This window comes from Toxorhynchites rutilus, chromosome 3 (genome assembly GCF_029784135.1).
Source record: "Toxorhynchites rutilus septentrionalis strain SRP chromosome 3, ASM2978413v1, whole genome shotgun sequence".
Classification (NCBI taxonomy): Eukaryota; Metazoa; Arthropoda; class Insecta; order Diptera; family Culicidae; genus Toxorhynchites; species Toxorhynchites rutilus.
In genome coordinates, this window is record NC_073746.1 from 266,839,877 (window position 1) to 266,861,516 (window position 21,640).

At 35.9% G+C, this 21,640-nt stretch overlaps 1 protein-coding gene across 7 annotated transcripts in view; it reads right to left on the reverse strand.

The window, feature by feature from the left end:
- LOC129780348 (high affinity copper uptake protein 1) overlaps positions 1 to 19,399 on the reverse strand; it is a 120,822-nt gene extending 101,423 nt beyond the window's left edge. For 4 of the 7 annotated variants that reach the window (XM_055788518.1, XM_055788517.1, XM_055788516.1 and 1 more), the window contains exon 1: positions 18,862 to 19,399. The gene's annotated coding sequence lies outside the window, so the exon portion shown is untranslated. Of the gene's footprint in view, positions 1 to 15,983; positions 16,100 to 18,861 lie in introns of those variants that run through there. The other 3 variants (XM_055788510.1, XM_055788509.1, XM_055788515.1) reach the window with 3 other exon arrangements.
- Positions 19,400 to 21,640: the final 2,241 nt, after the last annotated feature.

Genomic DNA, 21,640 nt, shown 5'->3' on the forward strand with positions numbered 1-21,640 from the left:
GATATGATGAGTATGTGAATTTGGCTGTTGTTCTGAGCTTATTGATTTTCACCAATTCTTAAATTGGTTCTAGATTGAAAGTACAGTAATTTACACTTATCTCGACATTTAGCTAATTGGACGGACCTGTAATAATATTTAGTTGGACATTTTTGTAAACATAGAGTTCGGGGTCTAAATTATGACGCTCGCTAAACAGAAAGGTTTAGCCGAACAAGATGGGGATATCGAGTGATAAAAGTAAACTCTTTAGATTCAAGATAATTTTGTGATCCTGAAAAGGACCCTTTTTAGCCTGCATGTGAATCCAACGAGCGAACAAATCGTAATGAATGTATTTTTTTGCCATCGCTCCCTTTTAACGCTGATTCGTTCGTCTCGTGGGACTCGCCCCTCTGGCTGAGTCTTCCGATTTGTCTCTATCCTGTGAGTGTGTACCGCTAGAGTATAAAACACGCGACCCCAAAAAAATATCTTATTTTCTTTCAAACCGTAAACCCGTGTGGTTGTACGGCATCGGCATCGTGGACGTAACAAAGGAGGACAAGTTAAGGGAAAGGCAATAATACCTAACAGCGATTATAGAGTTTCGGCCGTCGGAGTGCTCGAGTTGGCTTGCAAAGCTGCTCACGACAATCAAGCATCAAGAACAGAGCAGCTTCGGTTCGGCGCTCATCAAGGCAACAATTAGTTTCAGTGAGTGGCAGAGATGTTAAATGTAATTTACTGAACAACATGTCACAAGCTGGATGGGAAGAAATTTTCCAACTGTGAAAGCTGTGGCGAGTGGCAAACGCAATAGCTAAACAGGAAGGTTTAACCGAACAAGATGGGAATATCGAGTGATAACAAAAACACAACACCAAAGGTTCTTTTCAGAACCATCAACATATTCATAAAGAGTAAACAGTAAACTAATCCATTTTTCAGGTAGATAGGTAGGTATTCACGTAGGAGAAGAAAATAAAACAATATATTTAAAATATATATTTAACAAAATCTGTCCCCTTTGTATAGTCCTACGTCACTCCGGTTATGTCCCCGACATTACCCACCCGTCTTTTTCACTTCAAAATATATTCGTCGATGTAAACAAACATCGACGAATATTTTTTTTTCCACTATGTTTCGTAGGAGAGTGTATGCATACTGACAGATTTCTACTACGAGGTGTTTAATGAAGGATGAAAGGCGGGAATGTTTATGTTTATATATGATTTATCGTACAATTTAATTGAATGCATAAAAGTTGTCAACAAAACTGGAGTTAAGCACATTTTTAAATTTGAACAAATATTGATAAGAGATTCCCAGCAATTCTTGATGTTTATTTTTTTTTATAAAATTTTTTTTTTTTTTTATTTTTTATACCCTCCACTCACCCCCATCTCGAAGATACTCTGACTTGAGGATCCTAGAGTTGGGCTCCAGTTATTAAAAAAAAAAAGGACATAAACAAACATTTAGTAACGAGGTGAGTGGACAAAAACATGAAGAACAAAAATGTATGGACCCCAGTGAAAAAAAAAAATTTTTCTTTTAAGGGATCCATATAAGAGGAGAAACATAAAATAGAGAAAAAAAAAAAAAAAACAAAACATGGAACATTAATTTCTCAAAATAGGGTACTGGCAAGCATACAACGATACATGGATTATTGTGGTTGATCGATCTATAATACGAAAACATTGGTCATTGATTTGAGATATTGTTTTAATTTCTTTTTAAAATTATCAGAACGTGTGATAGTTCGAATTTCAGATGGCAAGGCATTAAAACGAGATGGTCCATAAAACAGAATGCGTTGCTGACCAACATTAGTTGTTGCTCTACTTCGCATTAAATTTTGTGCTTGTCGTGTGATGTGTTGATGATTTACTATAGGTATTGTCAAGTTATGGTGAATATCATTGTCATTAATAACGCTGTGGATAAGTTTGATAGTCTGAAATTCGCGTAGTCCAAGAAGAGGCAGTATTTTATGAGAATCGTCGGAATATAAGTCTAACGTTGGATGGAGGATTGGTAGTTTGTATATTATTTTCAGACACCTATTTTGCAACACTTGTAGTTTTTTAAGTTTCGTTTTACATGCGTGTCCCCAAACCACTATTCCATATTGCAGTAATGAGTGAATACATGCAAAATAAAAATTTTTCAACGGTCTCTGTGATACAAAGTAGGATACTCTTTTCAATATACCACAAAGTGAGGAGATTTTTCTTTCTAAAGAATTTATTTGTTGTGTCCATGATAAACCTGTATCTAAATGTATTCCAAGGTATTTAAAATGGTTCACCTTGTCAATCGAGACATTCTCAAACTTTGGGTCGGGACAAGCGAAGATTTTTTTCCTTGGTGAATGGAAGAACATGTATTTAGTTTTTGACAAATTTAGTGACAACAGATTTTGTTGAAAATACCTACAAAGAACAGTCAGATCATTTTCTATATTTGTTACGACGGTTCTGGAGTCAGAGCATGGATAAAACAATGCTGTGTCGTCAGCAAACAGTCTAGCAGTTCCTATCAATGGCAGATTACCGATATCATTGATGTACAACAGAAACAACAGAGGTCCAATATTGCTGCCCTGTGGTACACCAATGTTTATTGAACGCAGGGCACTTTTGGCATTATTCAATGCAACATATTGCTGTCTACCGGTGAGATAGCTATGTACGAGGTCGCTGGCAATTCCTCGGATTCCATAAGTATTCAATTTTTTCAATAATATGTCATGATCAATTGTATCGAAAGCCTTTTTAAGGTCCAGAAAAAGAGCACCAACTATCAATTTACGATCGATACCATCTATCAACTCATCCACGAGCTCAGTGATGGCAGTTATAGTGCTGCTGCCACGTCGAAACCCATACTGAAGCTTGTAAAATACATTGTTTTCATTTAAAAGATTGAGTAATCTTACAATGAGAAGTTTCTCAAATATTTTATTGAATACTGATAGTGTTGAAATCGGTCGATAGTTGCTAGGGTTCGTGCAATCACCGGATTTGAAAATTGGCACAATTCTAGCAATCTTCAAACAGTTTGGGTATCTTCCTGTAGACAGCAATATATTGAACATTTCCGAACAAATTCTGGAAAAGGCAACTGCGTTCGTTTTTATAGCATTCGCTGGAATATTATCGGATCCGCAACCTTTTTTACTGTTCAGATCTTGGATGATCCTAAGCACCTCCGCTTGATTTGACGGATACAAAAAAATGGAGTTTGGGACATGATGGGAGTACATTAATGGGTTACCATCATTACGTTTAGGAATTTCGTTTGATAACTGGGTTCCGATACTTGAAAAGTATTCGTTAAAAATTTCACACACTTCTTCGTCATTTGTACATTCCACACCATTATGAGTCAGACCAATTTGGGTTTTTTCCTTTGAGCGTCCTAAAATTAAATTCAGTGTTTTCCACATTCGTGATTGATTCGTATTGTTAAGTATTTGTTCGAAATATGCTCTTTTAGATTGTCTTTTCTCTACTTGAACTTTTTTTGAAATAAAGTTGAACATTTCTTGTAGATGTGAATCATTAGGTCGACTTTTGGCCTTTTTCAGATATTTACTCTTTATTTTCAATAATTTCCAGAGATCATACGACATCCAAGGACAAGCGTTTCCTTTGGTGTTGACCTCAACAGAAATGGTTCTGGAACATTGCGCCAATATCGAATTGTATGTCGACGAGATATTTGTTAAACAAAATTCAACGCCTTGGTCACAATTCACCGTTTCCAAGAAATTCGAGAAGCGAGAGTTCAGTATGTTGTAATTTATGATCGTCTTTTTTATTCTGGTTTTGACTTTGCGTCCGTGTAGTCTTAATGAAGATACAATCAATGAGTGATCGCTAAGATTTGAGAACACAGTATCATTCCGAGTATTTTCCACATCTATGATTCTACATATAACATGATCCAGTATATTATTACTCGCATTACGTGTGGTGAATGTGTTGCAACATATATAACCTAATGATTGTAACAGATTACTATAACGTACTACAATATTATTTCTAGACAAATTTACAGGAACATTCACATCACCTACAATGAAGTATGGTCTTGATTTTGAACGATTTAATGTATTCTCCAGAAAATCATAAAATCTGTTAAAGTCAAAAGAGGGGGGACGATAAACACCTATTACATCGAAAATCTGACTATTAAGTGACAGCTCTATATGTATGAAATGAAATCCATCTAAATTTTGATTGTCAATGATTTTAAGTTGAATTGAATTTTTAACGAATACAGCCAAACCTCCAGCAGATACGTCACGACAAGAGAAGATCGCTTTATATCCATTTATATTGTAAATTGAGCAAATGTCAGCTTTAAGCCATGTCTCGCCAATTACAATGACATCTATGGACACACCACACTGATTAATAAATAAAATTATCTGGTCAAATTTTTCCAAGTCATTTATTCCACGAACATTCCATTGAAGAATTCTCAAATAGTCACCGTTTATATTATTCCAACTAATGTTAAAATCGTTTATATCGTCATGGAAAAAGTTAGTAATATTTGTATTAGTCATTGATAAAAATAAAACAATTTATATGAAACAAGAAACGAGGTAAATAGACCTGAAAAAGATTAAGGAACATTGTTGTCTAGTCTTTTCCTTTTGGGCGAGGGAGTCTTGGCCACGTTTAAATATCGCGTTATTAGTTTACTGAGATCTTCTCTGTTTTTTACGACGTCAGGTCTATCACCATCTCTTTTCTTTACAAGAATTGTTCCGAATCTGCCAGGCCAAACATATTTAATGTTTAATACTTCCTGCGATTCACGAAGTTCGCGAAGAAGTTCAAAAGAAAGCGGAGTTAATTCATCACGAATGGAAACAGAAGTTGGTCTACCATTCAACAGTAAGGATGAATCAATTTCTGTTGACAATAGTTTACCTTTCTGTTTCTTTCTTTCAAGCACCATTTCTTTATCGGCTACATCATTGAAAACCACTTTGATGGGAATCAACGCTGTATTATTGTTCTTTTTTGTATGAAGCCTGGTGGCTGATATTATGGATCCTGTTTTCAAAGTTACGCCAAGAGACTGTATTGATTTATCAATTAGTTGAACTGCGTTTTCATTGTGTGTTGTAGGTATGCCCATAAACAAAGCATTTTTTTCGTTCATTACCCGATTTGTTTTATCCGTGTACAACTCAAGTTTATGGACCGTCTCAATTAATGCAGATTGCGATTTCCTCAAACTGAGAAGCTCCAGCTTTAGCTCGTCATTTTCTACCTTTAATTTATTGAAATCATTTACAATAGCATCAAATTTGGCCGATAGGAATTCCTGGGAATTCTCTATAGCAGTGGTTATCAGTTTAACTTCCGATCTGACATTTTGCATTTCAGTGGACACTGCGTTCTCGATTGTTGTTTTTAATTCAGTCGCGAGCGTTGCAATTAATGCTTCTTTGTTATTGGACATCTCGACAATACGCTGGTATATTTTCGCACAGTCGGGAGTACAAAAATGCGGCTTTTCACGCGCACGACGAACCGCATTTCCGATTATGTTTTTACATTTCAAATGTGCACTAGAGAAACAGTACAAACATGTGATAATTTTATTTGAGTCAAGTTCTTTCCGTTCACAAATCACACATATAATTTCGTCATCCATGTTAAAAATCACAAAAGAAAAAATAAATAAAAAATAAAATAAATAAATAAATCACAGGTCAGTTAACATAGGACAGAGGGAGTATGATGGAAAAACAAATATAGCCTTGCGATGGCTTCAATGCTTTCCCATTGCTGTATGCAAAACCAAGAATGAGTCCAGCTGAGTTTGCGAGCGAGCTATTGTGAAACACGCTGTAATTGATTCGATCAAAGGACAGACAGCACCTACCTTGTACTACACAAGTGTTTTTTATTTTTTTTTCCACATCAAAGCGACGTACAGAGACTCACACTGTGATATTCATTATTGTCTAGACTGGACTATATCGGACAAACTATTAGTTACTTACTTCCTTGTCGAATTGCATGCAAGTCAGAGGCCGCACGCTTGCACACAATCTATTAGGTGTATAGTTGTATGCAGCAGCGCTGGACTCTGACACTTATAATCGGAAGGTAAACTAGGGCGATCTGTAGCAGCCCAACACAATCATGAAGCACACAAGCAGAGCCAATGTAAGAACACTCTTCCAACACAATTACAAGAGGCACGACAATATTTGATCTACACTAATACAAGAGCACTATTCAAAGTTCAAACGATGAACAATTTGCTCGATGCTGTTTTTCTGTTTTGTCAATTTCACTCTAAATAATGCACGAATTCACCTAAACTCAGGTCTCACAGCAAACTCAGACTCTTAAATTAGGAAAAAACCACACCACATCGGAAGGAAATACACTTATACACATATATTTTAAGAAACTTTATGACGAAGACAAGAAGAGCCGTATCAACCACAACAATTGAGTGTCCTGCGTGATTTGGTAACTCTATAAGTTGTTTGAAATGAAGGTTTAGTGTAATTATTTTATTTTGAGGACTATATTCACAAACATACAAGTATGATTAATATAAATTGAATGTATATGATGCGCCAGCCCATACATGCAAACGTGGAGGCGATATACATACACCCAAGAAAATAATAAATCGTATAATTATCGTTTATATTACATCATATACCCCATATACATGTATATGGCCTCCAATTTCATATGCATATGCCAGTTATTCATATCATACAAGTAATGTGTATTAGATGTATGTATATCGCCTCCAATTTTAGATTTTTGACGTAGGACTACGTCTTACATTAAGGGTGCCGAATCAGAAAACAGGTCACTTTTTTATGAAATAAAGTTAACGTTAATAACTATGTTTTGCTACGAACAGATTTAAACGTTTTGTATACCAAGCGAATTGGATTTTTCTAAGATTTTTTGACGTAGAACTACGTCTTTCATTAAGGGTGCCAAATCAGAAAACAGGTCATGTTTTTAAACCAAACGTACGAATCGAAAATTTTCTAAGATTTCTTTGATATGCTATACATTACTATCCCATAGTCTGTATATGGTTTAAATCGATGAAAATTGGAAGCAATCTCATTTCCCCATACATTTTTTCTGTCCATTTGTGCGCTTTCCCGAACAGCGCTCTCAATAACGAGAAACTTATCGACGAGCCATGAAGGGGAAATCGTAAGATTTGAAGTCTCCGTGAATAAAGGAAAAGAAGAAGAACGAAGGGGAATATTTGCCTAGAGTATAAACAGTGGATCTCGCTGAGGCAAACGTGCTTAAAGGCGAATGAACTGCAAAGTTTAAAGCCTCTTAAAAACAAAGAAGAAGAAGAAGGCAAACGTTCATTCTTTGTGAGGACACCGACTGGGCAACACCGTTGCTGGACGAGCTGGACGGCGAGGGATGAACTAAAACAGTCTAAAATTCTCTTAGACATTGCATCAATGCATTGAACTGACGATATGGCGAAGCAGGCGTCAAGGTTGTGCTCCAAAACATTATTTGGGGAATACCAAGGATCTTGAATGTCGTGCTGGAATGTTATAAGTTATTTGGGTTCGCGTGCCAGTCGCAAAACTGCCTTCAACTAGGATTGCATTTGCGCTAATCTTGATCATAACGAAGCAATATTACTCTTTTTGAGGTTGTTGAGATTAATAGAAAGAGATTATTTGGTTTATTTAGTCACCATGAAAGTAAATATCGTTCTGGAATTTTGTATGTGATTTGGTTTCGCTCGCCAGTAGCAAAACTTTCTCCACTAAGGATGGCAGCTGCGCTTATCTTGAGCATGAGAAAGAATGAATCATCAATTTTTGAAAAATTGATTCTACAATTGAAAAAAAACCATTTCAGGGCGATCGAACCATTCTACTAAGCAGTTAATTCTAAAATTTCACATCATTATAAAATAATAACCGAAGTTATAAACAAGCGACATATATAAAATAACAGCGTAGTTCAACGTCAACAATGCGGTCGTGTCTTGGACACAACCTCCTTCAATTTTTTGTTTGATATGCTATATATTACAATCCCATAGTCTGTATATGGTTTAAATTGATGAAAAATGGAAGTATTCCCATTTTTCCATACATTTGTTCTGTCCATTTGTGTGCTTTCCCGAACAGAGCTGTCAATAACGGGTAACTTATGCAGCCGCTAGTACAGAAACAACGAAGGGAGATAGCGAAAAGAAAAAAAATTGCGAAGTAAACTCCCCCCTTGCATAGTATGTAAGCTGTCGCTAGCGTATAAGTATTGCATCTCCTCTGAGGAAAATTCTCAGAATATTTCTGAAACCCGAAACAACAAAGGTCGCTTATTCTGCTCGTTTTGTGTTAACACAACCATCCGAGGCATGGCAAAGCAGGCGAAAAAAGAGAAGAGTACAAATGATTTTAGGTCGTTTCTGAAGTGCGATGCACGGAAGGTGCCACTCGTTAATATTCAGTGCAACGCGTGCATTGATATAAAGAAACGAATTGCGACATATGACCATAGCGCATTGTTCTCGCAAGGGCAAAAAATGATCGTTGCTTCTCGAAATGAGTCTACAAAACTACGCAAGCCATTAAACATTTTCAGGGTCCCCGGAACTTTTTACTAAAGAGTTATTTATGAAATTTCGACGTATTCGCAAATAATATTCGAAATGATAAACCATCAAATTTCAAAAGAAAAAAAGATTGCGTAGTCCTACGTTCTAAGCGGTCGTGTCTCTGATACAACCCCTCGATTTTTTTTTACGATTTTATGTTTGCTGGGCAGGCCCGAAGGCAGTTTTAAATTGTTAAAATATGAAAGAAATTTTTACTTCATGTTATTTGATTACTTGAAACATGTAGTACTGAACTTTATTTAACCATTTCGATATAAATTTTGCGATATTTCCACTAAAGCATGATAAACAATCAAGAATTAAATATCCGAGTGCAACTCTTTCGTATCATATGTAAGAACTTTAATTGCCCTAGAATCATATTTCAGATAGCCGTACGAGATAGCTGCGGCTTGATAATCCAAACAACCGGAGTTCAAATCCCATCGGAGCAATTTTATAAGCGTGGCCCCACTCATATCAAACATTTATATCCCTGAAAGTCAGTTGATTAATTCCTATTTGTACAAACATAATGTTTATAAAGGTTCCATATACATACAAAAATGGTGATTCCCCGGGCCGAACATTTTACTTTAATATTTTCCGCCATTTTTTATGACAGTGATGAATCGTATATTCGTATGACAACAGACTTAAGGTAATATTATATTATCAGGCACGTAGCGTAACCGGCACGACACGTTTCATGCAAGACAAATATTATTGCGTGCGTTTCAAATGTGTATGCGTATATATAGCGGAACAGCTCCGGGCATACACAGCACGTTTCAGACAAATGCATGAAGGAATTCTCGAAAAGAATATTTTGCCGGTGCCGGGCACGAGCTACACGGGCGAGTAGCACCATACATACAAATCAAACGTCGAAGTTCGTGGTATGGGTGCGATCGTCGCTCTTCGGTACGACATCGGTTTAATCATCAGTAGCATTTCTCCGCTCCGTCTGCGCTGCCGGTCCCTACAGAGAAGTTGCTATGCCTGATGATATGAATACATCATGTATTTGTCTGCCGGTGTCGGTACGTGCCGTTAACGCTACGTGCTGGATAATATAAAACGGCCTTTATTATGTTATTAGGTATTGCCTAATAACCTTGCATGTACAGTTAGTTACCTCTAATTCGACATTTAGTTAATTGGACAGACCTGTAATGGGATACTAATAATAGGATTTTTCCATCTCTAATTGGATATTTTGTAAACATCGAGTTTGGTACCCGAAGTATGGCCCCAGATTGGAAGTCTCCACAAGACGTCGACATTGTACCACTATCATTGTGAATGTCCAATTACATGCCAATCACCTCTAATGCGACACTGAGTAGTGCCTCGGTATGTCGAGGATTAGAGGTAACTTACCGTATATGCTATTTGGGCGCATCATATACCACCCAAAATATCAGATATTCGATAGTTATACGATTTAATGTTTGCTGGGTTGGCATACTTGGCAGCTTGGTTTGTCATGTTCATAATCTCATGTCTACAGTTTTGAGTTAAGTGCGATTGTATGACGAAGTTTAACTAATTTATTTTTGTCACTATGTTTATCAGAACTCAAAAGACCGGCAAACAGATAATCTTTCGTTCTTAAAAGTTAAAAATAAAAAAAGCAACTTTAACTTTCACTTTTCTTAAAACCGGAAATATTCTGACTTAAAAATAATTTTAAACGTAATATTCCAAACATACTTGTATTTACACGAATCTATAATAATAATTATAATTATCAAGAACGTTTCCCGCTTTGTTTTTGGGTTATCTGTAGTAAATCGTAAACGCATGATAATAGTCGTACTAGATGCATGTAGGAGTCGTATATTTATCCATCCAATCATCGTGAATACTGTTGCAAGTGGAAAATAAATGTGTGTTCATTGCCTATGACATTATGTATTATGACATAAATAACAACATAATACAGTAAATTCAATTTAATACGACATGCCGAGGCACCACTCAGTGTCGCTTTCGAGGCGATTTTGGCCTGTAATTGAACATTGGCGATATGAGTGGTACAGTGTCACCGTCTGGTGGCAACTTTAATGTGGCGCCATAATTTGGGCCCCGAACTCGATGTTCACAAAAATGTCCAATTAAACATGTCACATTACAGGTCTGTTCAATAATCTAAACGTCGCATTAAATGTAACTTACTGTATATAAACAATATTTATTCCCAGCTGTTTTGAGGCATCTCGCACAAATTGACAATATCATTCAGTTGTCAGTGCAAGTCGGTTCGATTTTTAGAGTGTAAAAAAAGTTCACTGTTTACATAAAAGCAATCTCGAATCGGTCCCACTTTTTTGCTTGAAGTTACTATCCCCTGATAGGGGGCCGATTCCGGACCACTTTTTCTGTCAAACTCGGACCACTTGCAACTCGCCTTCTGATTGGCTGATGAGCAAAATAATTAACAAAGATAAATATACAAAAATGGGATTTCCAACATTTTCACAGTGTTGCCAAATATATTCAAAATTGAATTATTGTTGCATTCACATTTCAATTTAGCGATTATTATAATGGATTATTTGTATATTTTCGTTTCTATTACGTCCGGTGTTCAGTTCCCGAAGAAAAGGAAACATTGCATCGGAATTTCCACCCTACATCTTTTCTGGATTCTTTTGCCATCTAGCATAGCATAATAGCAGCGACCTAGCAGAGAAGAGCATTCAATTATGTTCCAACCGTAAAGCAGTTAGCAATATAATTATAATCAAATAACAAATAACAACCAAGGCAGCAGAAAAATCATGTTGGAACTTGAATAAACCATACATACCTACAAAAAAAACCTGAATAAACGCTTTGTTATAATTTGGGAATGTATTATTTGATCAATATTTCAGTACTGTTAGTATTTGAACGATATCAAAGTTAAATTATAATGCCTTATTTCCGTATACACTCCACGGTGAAAACGAAATGAAGTGTATCCGCGATGACAGAGATACGGTGTCGATATCTGGATACGAAATAAGCTTTTAACAAGTCTTACTACTCGGCCTGAAGGCACTTTTAAATTGTTAAAACCTGAATGAAAATTTTTACTTGGCGTTATTTATTTACTTGCAAAACGTCTTTCTTACCCTAACTTGACCTGTTTTCTATACACTTTCCGATATTCTCACTAAAACTTATCATTATAATATAAAATTATCTTCAGATACAATTTTTGTACGAGATTTTTTTTTACCAAATGAAGAAAGCAAAGTTTTCCATTCACAATGAACACTAATTTGATACGGAGAAGTTAATTTTCATTCATAATTTCTATTGAAAGAGTGTTCATTTTCTCTAACTCGTAAAACGAAATTTAATGACGTGTCGTTCATTTCGTTTTCATCGTGAAGTGTAATGCCCGTAATCTCTTGATAAATAGAATGAACTTTGAATTTAATTCACATATTTTAACATATCATACTCCTACTATCAAATCTACGTTTTCTAGTTTTCTTTATCTCTTCACATTTATTTTTTTTCGCATACCAAAATAACAGGAGAATACTTGTTGTTTAAAATATGTGATATTCGGTTGTAAAATTAATACAAAAAAATGGTGCAACTCAGAAAATACATGATACGAAGAACACATGTTTTTCATGGGAAAATAATCTTCCGAAATTTTATAACATTTGGCAACCTTCACATCTCACTTCCCTGTTATCTAGCACATGGTCGAAGAAAATGCAGAAAGAAGAGTAAGAAGCCAATTGTCACGTCTTGTCTTAGACGCGAACGATTGTGGCTGTGGGGAGCAGTGTTGGCGGAATCCCCGCAACATTTGCGGCAGCCTTTTTTCTGTTCTCTAGCTCAATGATACTAACAGAAATTATCATATTCCTGCACGGTATTATTCCGCGCATTTAGTTTTGTTGGGTATTTCCCACATCGCATAACTGTAGTTTTAGGTTGTAATTAATCATTTATTTACAATATAATTAAAGAACAGGATAAAAATTAATTGAACCACCTGATATTGTCATGTTAACGGATATGAATTACAGCACATTTGCCCGTTTACCATCTTTCGGATGGGATCATGGGATGGGTACTCATTAATTGTACTACGCTGAATGCATAAGTTCATAAGTTGGGAGCTTTGGGGGAATAGAGATATTGATCCCAAATTACATTGATGTCAGGCGTGGGTGTCGCTCTGGTAGAATCGTATCATCATTTCCAACAAATTCGGTAACAGTAGAATTTTCACCACGAACACTATTCTGTTATTTATATTTTTCAACGGAACAGAATAAACCATTTGGCTCATCTCAACCCTTGAATGACACATTCATACTCGAACAAAAATTAGGTATCTACAATTGAATTGCAACATTGGACGAATAAATGCGGTTATGTCAATCCAAATAGTGAGCAGAATTTATCCACCGAATTATAACATGAATAGTAACGTAAACAACATTGTCAGATGTAATTTCTATGACTAAAACATAGCCAATCATGGACACTAGATGTATGTTTATTAGAGTTACCCGTATTTCATAATCAGGTAAGTAAATGACGATTGCCCAATGAGCCAAGATCGAAAAATACAACAAATTTCTACCAACTGACATTTTATTTTGTATTTTTCTTTAGCTCACAAAGACATCTCTAGTAATCCCTTACATGTACACTATCGACAGAACGGTTATAGAACTCTGACCAACAAACAAATGAATTTTGTAGTCTGAAGCTTTAGTGCTCCAAAAACTTCGTCGACCAAAAGGAGCGCCTAATGTAGTGGCGAGGCACACCGTTAATGTATCAATGCTATTATGAAAACAATCGTAGCTGAGTATTAAATATCATTCTATCCAAGCGAAAAAAATAGTAAAAAGCAGCGCAACCAAGACCACCCTCGCCGTGGCAAGCCATCTTCACACACGCGTCTTCACGCTTCACGGAAAAAAATCTTAATCTAATAGAACGAAAAAGCATGGTTCAATTCTCAAACAATGTTTGATAACTCATACTCTTTACTATACACTCTTTATCCTATGACCCGATTTAGGTTAAAATTACACCGTTTTGCTCGATGTCTCGTTACTATTTTGAAGGTAATTTCAATATGCCTCCCTTATCTGAACCGTTGACCCTATTCAGCAATTCCAAATGAGGGGCTTAGAATGCAAGGGGTGTAAGTGACTTGATCGATTTCTCTTCATCAACTGTTTGTTTAGTTAATAACTCACCTGCAAAAACGTACCAATTTAAGTTTGCTATAAAATCCGATAGATGAGGTTCTGGCCTATCTTCCACATTGTCAAATACACCTGGGAATGTATTTGTAGCTAAGTTATGACCAGAAGAGAGAGTCGATGTAGAGAAATCGATCAAATCACTTACATCCCTTTCATTCTAAGCCCCTCAAATGAAATCGACAAATGACAAAACATGAGTATTTTTGATTCGAATGAAAGTGTGTATTCCGTTTGGGTTAGAGGAAATATGAGTTTTCCACAGCAATTGGGAATTTTTTGACTCAAGCGTTTCTTTTGAAAAGGGCGTATCCATTTGATTAAGAGAAATCTTTGATAATTTATATTAAATGAGTCGTTCCGAAATAGTGTCTTAGAAATAGTTATAGTTTGATACATAACCTTTATTTTGTTCTCGTGAGAATAATACACTAGAGTTTTCATGACCACTCCACGCGGAAGCAGAATAAAAACTGATGCTCTTGGATATGATTGCATTACGGAAATCGAATGCGAAAATCTACCTTTGCTCGAGAGCATTTGCACGCGAGTTAAATAAATCAAAATTTGTATGTATTCGCAATGAGCCTTCATTTTGCGTCCGTGTTCGGGACCACATTTCAATTACCACAAAAGCAATGAGCTAGATTGTTAAGATTTTAGTATGCTGTTTTCAAAGCAATTTTGAAGCCATTGAAACGATTTTTTGGACCAATAAGTGACAATCATATAACTCTTTGACAATTTATACTTCGAATGAAGAGATTATTATACCACTCCATTCAGTCGGTAAAGAGGTTCAAAACCTTGCGTTCAAAACCTTGCACTCCAGCGTCACTCTCTCGAAACTTTGGACTTACACCCCGGTACAGAAATTAAATACGTAGTCCTACTCCAAAAAAAACTTTTCTTGATGCGCCGCAGAATGAATGGGATGATAAGATTTGAGATGAGATAAAAAATCTGATTTGAAAAAAAAAGATAAAAAATCATCACCTTCCGAGATGTTCGATCATCGTTTGAAATTTCAACAAGAAAGTAAACTTTTTAGAGCATTCCCATCAGTTGCTAAATTTCGGTTGCTAAACAAAATTAGCAACCACTAGGTAACCACAACCGAAGTTGTTATTCTAGTTAGTAAAATAACGTACCCCTAGGGTAGCAGCCAGTCCATAAATATGGAAACGAAGTAGTAACTCCATCGCAAAGTTGCTATTTGCGGCAAACGTAAAAATTTTGTTTTGATTGTCTCCGTTCAGATTTGGTTGTGATAAGTTGTTTTATAAAATAGCGATTTTTGATTTCCTTTTGACGACGCGATAGTTTCTCAAACCTTTCAGCGAACAATCATAACAACAAAAACACAGTGGTAGAAAGTAGTAAAATGGCAACCATGATAGCAACGACCGGTGAGAAAATAAATGGGTCGCTCTCAGGGTTACTACACATATAAATATACATTCCATACCAAACCGGTATGGTGGTTCTCAGATTTTCGTCAAAATTTTGTTCTTTATCGCAAAACATCAGACCCATATTTTTTAATTTTTTTTATTAGAGTGCCCATTTCCATTTTAGGGTGGTTCGGAAAATCAAAATTTTCACCTTTCTCCCAAAAATGACTTTTTTAAAAAATTCATAACTTTTCAACGACTCAACATATCAAATTGAAGCCAATTGACTAGCCTTTTAAAAACGAATCAACAGTGCAAAAAAAGTGCAATTTTATTTTCGTAATTATTGATTGTAGTAGTTTTGACGTAGAACTACGTCTTTCATTAAGGGTGCCAAATCAGAATAAAGTTAAGGTTGATAACAATTTTTGCCGCGAACGGATTTTGGCGATTTACATACTAAACGGAGCGGAAATTCCCTAAGATTTGTTTAATATGCTATACATTAGAATCCCCTTGTTTGTAAATGGTTAAATTTCAAGAAAACTTTAGCGTTTCCATTTTCCCATACATTGTTTCTGTCCATTTGTGTGATTTCCCGAACAGAGCTGTCAATAACGAGCAACTTATCGACGACCAACGGAGGGGAAATCGTAGGATTCAAAGTCTCCGTGAACAAAGGAAAAGTAGAAGAATGAAGGGGAATACTTGCCTAGAGTTTAAAGAGTGGATCTCGCTGAGGAAAACTTTCATTCGGCATCGGACTGTTGAGCAATCCAGTTCACGTTGCTTTCGCTGCACTTCGATCTAAGATTGGACCCCACCAGTGGTAATTCGACGCTTCGCATAGTGTGGGATGAGCAAGAAGGAGAGGAAGGCCGGCTCGAGCCCTGCAAAAAACGAAGGCATTGCCAGGGGCAATAAAATTTCGAGGCAAGCGTCAACTAACGATTGCTCATAATGAAGCATTGCTACTGTTTTCGAGGTTGTTTATATTAACAAAAAGAGTTTATTTCACTCCAAGTCACCATGAAAGTAAATGTCGTTCTGGAATTTTGTATGTGATTATGTTTCGCTTGCCAGTAGCAAAACTTTCTCCACTAAGGGTGACAGCTGCGCTTTTCTCGAGTATGGTAAAGTAATGCAACTTTTTTCGAGGCCAGTAATATTAACAGAAGCGTTTCTTTTGGGGATAGCGCAAAATGATGAGAAATGTTCATATTCCTAGTAGCTTCAAGTCACCATTGTATGGCTCTGTATGTATGCTATGGCGAACGCTTGTTTGGCGCTTGATTTACGTTGTACGAACGATGCCAAGAGGTGCGATTCCTTTGAGGCAATACTAAATAACAAGTACCATGATACTTGATTCTTGCAAGGGTTGTCTTTGTTGTTGTTCCATGCGGTGCCAAAGATATATTGATGTAGTTATGAGATGTGGAATAATGGTGCTGGTGCAACATGTATATAATCGACTGTAGCCGAGTCTATGTCATTTGCGAAAAAGGCCACCGGAATAGCGTTCGAGGTAAATTTTCAATGCATTGACATGAAATAAATTGCGACATATGATCAGCTCGTGTATTGTTTTGCGAGGGCAAGAATGAATCATCAATCAATTATCGTCAACTGATTCTACAATGAAAAAACAATTTCAGAGATTATTCTACTACGCAGTTGTTTCTAAAATTTCACAGTATTATAGAATAATATCCGAAGGTATAAACAAGCGACTTATATAGAATAACATCGTAGTTCTACGTCAACAATGCGGTCGTATCTTGGACACAACCTCCTATAATTTTATCATTGTTTTCATTGGTTTGGGCTAGAGGGCGCCATAGTTTTTATATTTTTTCTTCAAAGCTGACGATTTTTTACATAACATATCTCGATATCAGAGATGCTATTTTTTGGTTTTTAAGATATTAGTTAACCGATGGTTAAAAAAAATCCCCCTTTTTTCCACTACAAAAATTCATAACATTTGAACTACATGAACTATTCAGATGATCGATACATCAAATTGAAGCTTATGAGTTTTCATTAAAAAAATAATACTTTTGTGAAAAATTTGGATTTTCGTTTTTTTTTTATTATTGATTGAGTTAGTTTTTCATACTTTTCTCGGTTAAAGATAGAGGGCGCGATATTATTTTATTTTTTTTTTTTATGGAAAGCTGAGAAATTTGTACATAACATATTTCAATATCAAAGATGTTATTTATTAAGCGAAATTTTATAATTCTTTTCGAAACTAAATTATTCTTTTCGTTCCAATTTTAGTATGACCATAATCAATCAAATCGATTCTATATTGAACTGGTGAAACATTACTGCGGCCTTGATAAACCTTCAAAATTTCGTCAAGCTACCAAATCTTAATAATTTGATGCGCCAATTTCTTAAATTCGTTGAAACAGGTAATAGACAAGGCTTGAATAACGAATTCAAACCGGAAATCGGTTGACTCCCACAATTATGGACTCTATTTTGAAAGCGAAGCACTATGCATTGGCTCAAGTAGGAGCGTCAAGGATGAAGTTGAAGGAAAATTTGAAGCAAAGTTCAATAAAATCATGTAAGTTTTTACATACAAATTCAGAGGCGAAAAACTTTTCTATGATTTAGTAGGCAACCCATACATATGAAAAATACGTTCAAATGGAAAATAAACTTTTATTTTCTTTTTTTTTTCCTTATCTTTTCGATACAGATTTTTATACCGATTTTTCTACTAAAAATACAGGTACACAAAAGTTTTTAAAACATTTTACAGAATTAAATGTGGCAACCCTGCTATCCAAAATAGCAAAGATTAAAGTTGTGAAATTATCAACCGGTGGGGATGCTCTTATCACTTCCTTTTGAATTTCTTCACAACAATAAATGTTTTCACAGTATATCAAGAGTTTCCAAAATGAACATCTGGCGGCCCTGCTGCAAGCTATAGATTGCATCAAGACGGGTCTATGGTACTAGGTGAGGCCGTTTCGTCACTAAGTTGGTTAGGGGAGCGGTATATGAAAACAGCACGGAAGAAAGTAGAAGGGGAATTATTTGCTTGTAGCGTGAAAGAGACAGACTGATCACGAGCGAGCTTCGGCAATAGCGTATTGTGTTTTGTTTACAAACAAAACACAGTAGACTTCCAAGATGGCTGAATAGTGGTTTTAGCAAGTTGGCCCACCTTAGTATATACTTCTAGGCGCCTTGGATTGCATCATGTTTCGCGAACAGTGACAGCTAACCGGTCAGCAGGCAATGCAATTTTGTTCTCTCAATCAGAGATGCCAGATATGTGGAGACATGGCTCCATTTCCTAAACACTTGACATATTTTGTTTAGTGGAGTCGTTGGGTTTTTAACGCGGTGATCTTTGCTAAAACAAAACATGTGACAATCATGGTGAACCTATGTTTTCGTGTTGTGGGAAAACATTTGAAAAATCGTTTGACATCCCTGCTCTCATCTGAACACCGTGAGGGAAAGGGATATGTTAAGTATCTGGAAAGTCAACAGCAATGCTACGACTTCCAGCTAATTGTTGACGTCAATAATTGAGAACGAGTGGCTGAGCCCATACATACCTTTTATTCTCAATCCACTTCACCACTTGTCTCTTCCGAGGTAACGAATGATTACAACATGTAATTGGTTCCTTTTTACCCTGCTACTTGCCCCGAACGATTGCAAAGTACTCCAAAATAACGATAACAACTTCAAATCCTCGTGTATTCGATAACTTTCAGGGTCACTTGCAAAAAAAAACAAACACCAAATTACGATGCCACTCTCTTTCGCTTTTTCTCACTAGTACTCTTCCTGGGCCAGGCACCGATAACAAAATATCACTGATAAAACATATTATCTCACCTATGCAATGGAACTACTGATAGTGACATGCACATATAATATGATAGATTTACCCACTAACAATAAATCAGCAAAAAAAACTACATGGAAGACATCAACGAGAGAGCACCAATGAGCGGACACTGTTTTGTAATAGTTTTCCCCCACTGCGCTCGGAGGGTGTGTTGTGGAATGAAGGTGGTTTTTTGTATTATTCTAATCGCGACAGCGCCATTCAGCTAACAATTGCACACACATCCAACACTGCCATCGAAACATCAACGACTGGGTGAATTTTTGTGGGGTAAACTTGTTATTGAGCTGCCAGCGCACCTCGTGGTCGGAATGAGAAGCTCGTCTTTGACGTTTTCAATTCAGGGCTACAACCAGGGCCCTGTTGCATAATAAAAATAATATACTAAAAATACTAGTCTTGTAACTTGTAACAGAGAAGAGAAGAAGAATTTTTATCTTGATGTGTGCAAATGAAGTGAATAAGAATATATGATCAAAACAAAACAAATCGTTTTTTTCTATTATTTCAATTGTTTTCCGAGCTTTTAGCAAATTAAGTCAACAAAAAAGCCAATTAAACTTATCAACCAGCTTCCATTGAATTCCAAGAACTTTCCTGAAGTATCTTACAATACAAAGTTATTTTTGCTTAAATGAAAAAAATATCCATCGTCTTCGATGATTAATAACTCAATAAATGATGAATCGAAAGACAGTTTGGAAAACTCCAATAAATTATGTGCAAAGTTAATTTGTTGATTCGACGAAAAACGAACGAAATTTTATTTAATTATGTTTTGCATCGATTTTTAAAAAAGTGTCAAAGATAGTAGTGTTTTAGAATATCGTTTGTCATTTTGCAAATATTGCTGCAAGTTCCAATGTTAGCAGAACATTTTGAGCCTTGTACATCTTCAAAACCTTTGTGAACGTTTCATAATTATTCGTTTAGCCATTTCTTTTAACCAATCGATGAACCTTCAATACTTTTGTCGAATGTATTCAAAGCACGACATTATTTTATCTAGGTGCGGGTTTCGATTCAGCTTCCTCTGTTCCACTTCTATTTATTAAGGTTTTACGAAAATGGAAGCAAACAACACATTCTCTAGTTCATAGGCCAAATAACTGGAGATGTGTTCCTGGCAGCGATACTCTTGTTTAATGGAGTAATTTTCGCAATGCGATTCTATTGGCTTATCTAGGGAGCTCTTGTCACCACTGATGACAGTCTTATCGAGATACTGATCAAGAATAATCCTCGATGCATGACACATGATATAACAGATTCACTATAGATATTTAAAACAACCGTCCATGAGCACCTGGTGAAGCATGGTTGTGTAAAACGCTGCAATGGATGGGTTACATATCATTTGACCAAAAACATTTGATTGAACTCATCTCCATTTGCTTCATCAACGCAATTAAAACCTAGGTAGTGCGGACCTAAGTGGTGCGGACTCAATCCACTTCATTCTCAAGCAAATTCTTGCATGTTTTCAAGCGATTTCTTGCAATAAATTCTCAGACCATCAGAGATGCCAGATTTACAAATATGTTTGTAAATTTACAGACATATCTGTAAAACATTCATCACATCTATTCATCACATCAAAAATATTTGACTCACCATATGACATTTTTCCATAGTTTTAATACAGAAAAGTTATTATATTTAGTATATTTCAATACACATGACGTTAGACCAGCGATACTCAACCTGCGGCCCGGCAGTCCTTCTTGTTGGCCCAACTGGTGTGTATGATGTTTGGAACTCATACACATAAGTACTTTTGCCTTGACATCATTGCAGACGAAAAAGAGGATACGGTTATTCACAATTAATGAACAATTGCATTCTCTGCAGGTAAGGAAAAATCTTGAACGAAAATTGTCTCTGATAATTATTTTCTGTTCTAGACAAGATTGTTTTGCTGAAATGCAAGGAGATTTATTGAAAAATAGTTAAGTTAGGGTCAGGACTATGCAACCTATGTATTTAAACAACATCGAATAAAAATTTTCATTCTATTTTCAACAACTTACATTTGCTTTCGGGTCTGCTTATGACGAAATATGGGTTACTGTTCGATATTGTTACGACAGACATGGTTCATGGCCGTGTGGTGGTCTAAAACTTGTATAGCCTTGCATGGCGGATGGAAAATATACACTGCATTTTTTTAAAAATAAAAACGACAAGACCGCAAGCCTTGGTGGATGTCCAATATATCAACGGAGAAATACTGTGTTTTATAAAAATTAACAACGCGTATGTTTGTGTATGTATGTGTATGTATGTATGTGTAGATCGTTGAAACATTTAAACACACTTACAGCACATAAGTTATTAAGTGGTCCGAAAAATCATTGAAATGAATGAAATGAAAATTAATAACATTTGAATCACTGAATCGATTTAGATGATCGACATATAAAATTGACCTAGCCTTTTATGAAAAAATATTTAACTTGCGAAAAACATAATTATATTTT